Source organism: Chamaea fasciata, unplaced genomic scaffold (genome assembly GCF_029207755.1).
Source record: "Chamaea fasciata isolate MVZ Bird 193981 ecotype frontalis unplaced genomic scaffold, bChaFas1.0.hap1 SCAF_133, whole genome shotgun sequence".
Classification (NCBI taxonomy): domain Eukaryota; kingdom Metazoa; phylum Chordata; class Aves; order Passeriformes; family Sylviidae; genus Chamaea; species Chamaea fasciata.
This window is the reverse complement of record NW_027094218.1, coordinates 163,222-169,528: the sequence shown is the minus strand read 5'-3', so window position 1 is coordinate 169,528 and position 6,307 is coordinate 163,222. Positions and strand designations below refer to the sequence as shown.

At 46.1% G+C, this 6,307-nt stretch overlaps 1 long non-coding RNA gene across 1 annotated transcript; it reads left to right on the top strand.

Annotated features, from left to right (window-relative positions):
* The first annotated feature begins 4,142 nt into the window (after nucleotides 1-4,142).
* LOC136304601 (uncharacterized) lies at nucleotides 4,143-5,525 on the top strand. The gene is made up of 2 exons (XR_010724688.1): nucleotides 4,143-4,211; nucleotides 5,277-5,525. It is a non-coding gene; the product is annotated as an uncharacterized lncRNA (long non-coding RNA).
* The last annotated feature ends 782 nt before the right edge of the window (nucleotides 5,526-6,307 follow it).

The window sequence follows — 6,307 nt, the reverse complement described above, 5'->3', positions numbered from 1 at the left end:
GGATGGTCCCCTCAAGTTCCAGCGCTGCCACGTCACCTTGTCTGCTCTTTACCCAGGCAGACCCTGCGACGCCGGCGTTGGCCTCTGAGCGCAGCTGAAGCACGGGGCCGAGGACACAGGCAAGCTTAGGAGACAGTGAGTAGCAGAATTGTCGGGTTTTGGGTGATGGGCTGCCAAGATTATGCTTTGATGTTTGGTTTTCTTTATTGTAGCTGTGTAGGAGACAACAGCCCAGCAACAGCAGGAATTTCCCTGAGGGAGAGGCGGCCTTCTTTGCCACCCAGCGTGGATTCACCTCCCTAGACGTCCGAGAGATAAGTGGAGGCCTCGGAGCCAGGGAGGGCTTGAAAGCGGGGTGTGGGATCAGGGGCCACCGGGAGGGATTTTTTGAGTCATTTTTGGTGACAGGGATGTCCAAGAAGTGACCGCTTAGGCTACAGAAAGTCTCATTCTGGATCAGAGTGCCGAGGTGTGCCGGGCAGAGCAGTCCTGGTGTGTGTTGTGTCACTTGTCTGTTGTGCACTCTGTCTGTTTGGTGTCTTGTCTTTTCCTTTTGTCCTTTGAGGGGCCTATCAAAACCCCTGGCATCAGTCTTAGCATTTCTGATCTCTGTGCTCCTCAGCCAGGTGCCTTTGTCTCAGCTGCTCGGACACTCATCAGAATCCATCTCTCTTCACAAGCATCCAGTCCGATGCCTTTTCAGGTCTTGTTCTGAGCTGTACTGACAGCCGTGCACCGCCCTGATCCATTCCGGCGGGTTAGGTCTTGTGAGAATGCAAAGGCAGGTAGAGGATTCTGACTGTAGGATTCTCGGGCATCCATCTCTGCATTTCTTGGGATAAGTCATCCCGATGGCATCTTGTTCCTGCAGGGTTCTCTGAGCCTGGCCAGCACACCTTCAGTCTCACCTCGGTCATCTCATTCCGAGTTCTCTGGACCCTCAGGGTCATTCTTCTTGCCCAGAGTTTTCTGTCCCTGTTGTGTCCCCTCGTTTGTCCTGTGCTGTGTCACGGGTGTTGGTGTGTGTTTGGCCGGGAGCTGCTCTGCCTTGATGCTCAGTCTGGGTGTAGGGGTAATAGGATAATAGTGCTGGGGGCTTGAAATTTGTGATGTGGAGTGTAGCAGGGCTGTCGAGGGTATTCCTAGATTGCCACAAGATATGTGGAGCTGTCAAGGTATCCTGCCGCACTCTGACTGTTGTTCTGACTTTCTTTCAGATGCAGGTGGATGAAATCTGTGGCAGAGCCCCCCATCCTGGGTGAGGGGGCTCCCCTGAGAAGGTCGGTCACTGTTTTGATTTGCAGGGGAGGTGTAAATGGTGGCCGTGTTACAGCTCTGTTCTTTGTCTTTATTTTTAGACCAGACCCTGCGACGCCGGCGTTGGCCTCTGAGCGCAGCTGAAGCACAGGGCCGAGGACACAGGCAAGCTTAGGAGACTGTGAGTAGCAGAATTGCTGGTTTCTGGCTGATGTGCTGCTAAGAGCACAGGGTCACGTTTAGTTCTCTTTATTGTAGCTGACGAGGAGACACCAGCCTGGTCACAGCAGGAATTTCCCCGAGGGAGAGGCAGCCTTCTTTGGGACCCGGCGTGGATGCACCTCCCCAGACATCTGAGAGATAAGTGGAGAGCTCAGAGCCGTAGAGGGCATGAAAGAAGAGTGTGGGGTCACTAGCAAGGTTTTTTGAGTCAGGTTTGAAGACAGGGATGTCTAAGCTGTGACCCCTTAGGTTTCATCCAGGGAGAGTCTCATTCTGGATCACAGTGCCGAGGTGTGCAGGGCAGAGCAGTCCTGGTGTGTGTTGTGTCTGTTGTGCACTCTGTGTCTTGGGTGTCTTGTGTGTGCTGTCTTTTCCCTTAGCCCTTCAGGGGCCTGTCAAAACCTCTGGCATCAGTCTTAGCATTTCTGATCTCTGTGCTCCTCAGCCAGGTGCCTTTGTCTCAGCTGCTCGGACACTCATCAGAATCCATCTCTCTTCACAAGCATCCAGTCCGATGCCTTTTCAGGTCTTGTTCTGAGCTGTACTGACAGCCGTGCACCGCCCTGATCCATTCGGCGGGTTAGGTCTTGTGAGAATGCAAAGACAGGTCGAGGATTCTGACCGTAGGGTTCTCGGGCATCCATCTCTGCATTTCTTGGGATAAGTCATCCCGATGGCATCTTGTTCCTGCAGGGTTCTCTGAGCCTGGCCAGCTCACCTTCCTTCTCACCTCGGTCATCTCATTCCGAGTTCTCTGGAGCCTCAGGGTCATTCTTCTTGCCAGAGTTTTCTGTCCCTGTTGTGTCCCCTCGTTTGTCCTGTGCTGTGTCACGGGTGTTGGTGTGTGTTTGGCCGGGAGCTGCTCTGCCTTGATGCTCAGTGTGGGTGTGGGGGTAATAGGATAATAGTGCTGGGGGCTTGAAATTTGTGATGTGGGGTGTAGTTAGACTGTAGAGGGTATTCCTAGATTGCCACAAGATGTGTGGAGCTGTCAAGGTATCCTGCAGCACTCTGACTTTTGTCCCAACTTTCTTTCAGATGCAGAGGGATGAAATCCGTGGCAGAGCCCCCCATCCTGGGTGAGGGGCTCCCCTGAGAAGATCGATCGCTATTCAAGGTGAGAGTCACATATTTCACATTTTTTGGCACTCCAGTGCAGGCCACCTGCATTTACAGCTTGAAACAGGTGAGTCCCTTGGTAACCCCCCTGGGCAGCAGCTGGAGCCTGCTCCGGGCTGGGCTGAGGGAGCAAACACTTGTGGCTGACACAGCTCCACACTGGGGGTACTTGGGAAAACACCTGCCTTGTCCTGGATTGTTTTTTTTTTTGAGCTTTTGACAAGGTTTTAGTCATCACCTTGGTAAAAATAAATGGTAAGGACTGAAGACATGAGAGGCTGGCAGGTTATATGCACGAAAGACAACTTTTTTTTTCTTAAATATTTGTGCAACCTATATCTTAATTTTGAGACTCTTTTTTGGTCAACTTTATTGTAAAACCCCCTTATTTTCAAGTTAGCTGCTTCAATAATGAATTTGTTTTACAAATACCTGCTAATGTCCGAAGGTTAAAGCACTAACACCAACATCCCACCTCTTTTATTTTTGCAGCAAAATTTTATCTTTACTAAACTTGAAACTTGATGTTTTTGCAGGTAGTAAGTTAAAGAAGGTGTTTATCTGCCCATCACTGATAGTCAGGGTCATGAAGAAATTGCTCTAGTGTTCTAAAATAAATGCAGATTTTTAGGCCTCTCCCATTCTCTCTGACTAGCAGCATGTGAATTGATTTTTGATCTCCTTTCTGTTGGTGTCTGTGGGTTTTAAGCTGCATGGAGAAGGTGTCTGTGGACATGGCACCCAGGGAATGGTGCTGGGAAGGGCAGGATGGAAAGGAGCTGCTCAGGAATCCAGAGCAGCAGTGGAGTGGGAGCTGGTGCTGCTGCCTCAGTCACACCCTCCTGGACAGTCTGTGCAGTGATAATATTCCTACTTTCCTTCCTGAACCTGGGGTTGGAGGAGAACATGAGTCTTGGCATTGTTGGAAAGGGGAACTCCAGGGAAAAACTGCTGTTTGTGTCCTCAGAGAGCAGTGGGAAGAGCCTGGGAGAAATCCTGGCTGGCTGAGGGATCCTTGTGTCCCCTCAGGAATAAATCCCTGCGTCTCCTCAGACCTGCTGGTTTGCAGTAGAGTTTGGGCACCTTTCGCTGCAGCTGTGGTTCTTAATAACTGGAAGTCCATGGATTGCTGGGCGATTCCCATAAGTTCTCCTATTTTGTAGGAGCTGCACGGTGAGGTCAGCATTCTGAGGGAGGCCCTGGCACAGCTGCCAAGGGCAAGGAACGTGGAGCATCCCGGGGCTTCTCCCACCCGAGTTTCTCCCGGAGCGTGCTGCGTGTCGTGCCGGATGTTTAACCCGGGTTTGGGGTGTTCTCCTGCAGTCCCAGCTCTGACTGCTGCCCCCGAGCCCCGGCCTTGCTCGGTCCCAGCACTGAACCTGGCAGGTGGGTGTGCTTTTCCAGCCCTTGAATCCCACGGGCAGTCCCAGATTCCCGGAGCTCCCCGAGGCACAGCCTGGCCTCCCTCCCTGGGAGCTGCATTTCAGTCTGCCTGGACCAAGGCCATCCTGTTTGAGACTTTATTCCTGTTGCTTTTCCTCTTCCAGGTTGTGGGCAAAAAGGAGAGAGCCAGTAGGAAGTGAAGCCACTGGAAGGCCTTATCCCAGTCCAAGGTTGGATAGGAGTAACTGGACCTGTTGAATTCCCACTTCCCTTTAAATTAGAGCAGAGGAAGCAGATTTTAAATCATCATTCCATGAACTTTCACCAACTTCATGACTCTTGCAAAAGTTTTCAATGTTAGAAATTCCTGAGCTTGTTTTCCAGGCAAGCTTGGATTTAGATGTTATTCCTTCCTTTTATTTGAAGGAATAACTCTGATTTTCTCTCTGATTTTAGTAAGGGAATATTTATTTATTCCAATTTTCCATCCTAATTGGAATTTTTGCACCTTGTAGAGCACATTTCCAAGGAAATTTACCCAATTAATGTTGGTAAATCAGGAATTGTCCAGCACCATCTCCACAAAATTCTGTGAATTCCCAAGAAAACGTTGAAGTATTTATTTGCCATGATTCATCTCTTTGTAAAGTTCAATTTACTGCATTTTTAATTACATAAATGCCATTAAAACCTGAATCCAGGCCTAGCTGCTGTTCCTTGGACACAGGGGGCTGGTTCTTTCCTACCTTGGCACATTTGGGTGTTTGTCCAAAATGAGCTTCCCACTAAAATAGAATTTGTTTCCAAGCAAAAGTGGGAATTGTCTAGAAAACCTTCTGTTCTGGGGGGCACTGGGTTTGTTTCCCTTATTGCTGCATAATTGAGGAAAGCCATGGTGCTTTTTTAGGCAGTGGCAGGAGGTGAAAGCTGCATTTATTTAATTTTGTATTTTATTTCTTGTTATTTTTGTATTTTTATGCTCTTTTGTTGTGGTTTCTCATGTTGCGTTTTGTGGTTTTTCAAAGACTTTTTCTTCCGTTTTTTAATTTTTATATTTTTTTCTTTAGCTATTTATTTACTTGTTAAAACTACTTTTAGTTTTTTATTTTAATTTTTTGTTTAAATTTTTTTTCCACTTTTTTGTTACTTTGAAATTTTTTTCTTTTGGTATTTTAATTTTATTTATTATTTTCTATAGTTTTGGTTTATTTTTTCATGTTTTCTTTGTTCCTTTTTTTTTTCCCCATACTCTTTCTTCCCCCGGGCGCCTGGGGGTTTGGCTGTTGGCAAGAAAGATGAGAAATGACCTCCGTGCCCGCTGGACGTCGGGATGTCATAGAGAGCGCAGTTGGCAAAAGCTCTGTATTTTCTGCTCCATAAAACTCCTGAAGGGAGAAAGCTGTGACCACCGTGGTGCCGTTTTTTCCTTCCCAGCCCCGACCAGGTCTCCTCCTACCCGTGCACAGTGTTACCAGCAGCAGCCTGCTGTCCAGGCTGTCGAGGCGCATTTCAGAGGGGGCAATAAAAACAAAGTAGACGTTTTATTTTGAACTCTCCGACCCTGCTTGTTTATTAGCAAAGAACTCCAAAACAAAGCGAACAAAAAAAGAAAACCCACAAACTAAACTCCCCCGCAACCCACCAAAAAAAAACCATAGAGAAAGAGAAAACATGCCCATATTATTTGAATAAAGATTAAAACTTTACCCCTTAGAAAACCAGGCTCATTTAATTCAAATTAATTGTGTTTCTGATGTGTTAGGTTAATGAATTCATCTAGTGTAAAATATCGTTTAAAATATAAACAAACGAATTAAAAAATAATGAAAAAGAAAAATAACAAAAAGTATAGGATATGAAAAATAATATAAATAATAAATACACAATATATTATTACATACTACACGTTTTATAAATATATATAATATACATAATATAAACATCTATAATGTACATAATCATGATATTTCAATGAAATGTATTATTATTTATAACATTACATAATAAATAATAAATTATTTTATATATAACTTTCTATACTTAATATATATAATAAATATAATAGTATAATAAACATAATACATGATGTATAATGTACATAATATAAAAGCTGAATTGTAATGATTAATGTAAATATCAGAATCACAAAGATAAAAAATATTGAAATAGAGCCTGAACGAAAGGCTTTTTTGTTTCGGTCTGGTTGCTGGCAGGGTTCTCGCAGGTGTGCTCGGGGGTCTTTTGGGCCATTTATTCCGGAGGCTGTTCGCCAGGGCATTTCTGGGCACGTTCGTTTATGGCTCCGCTCCGCGCCGCCGCGCGGCAG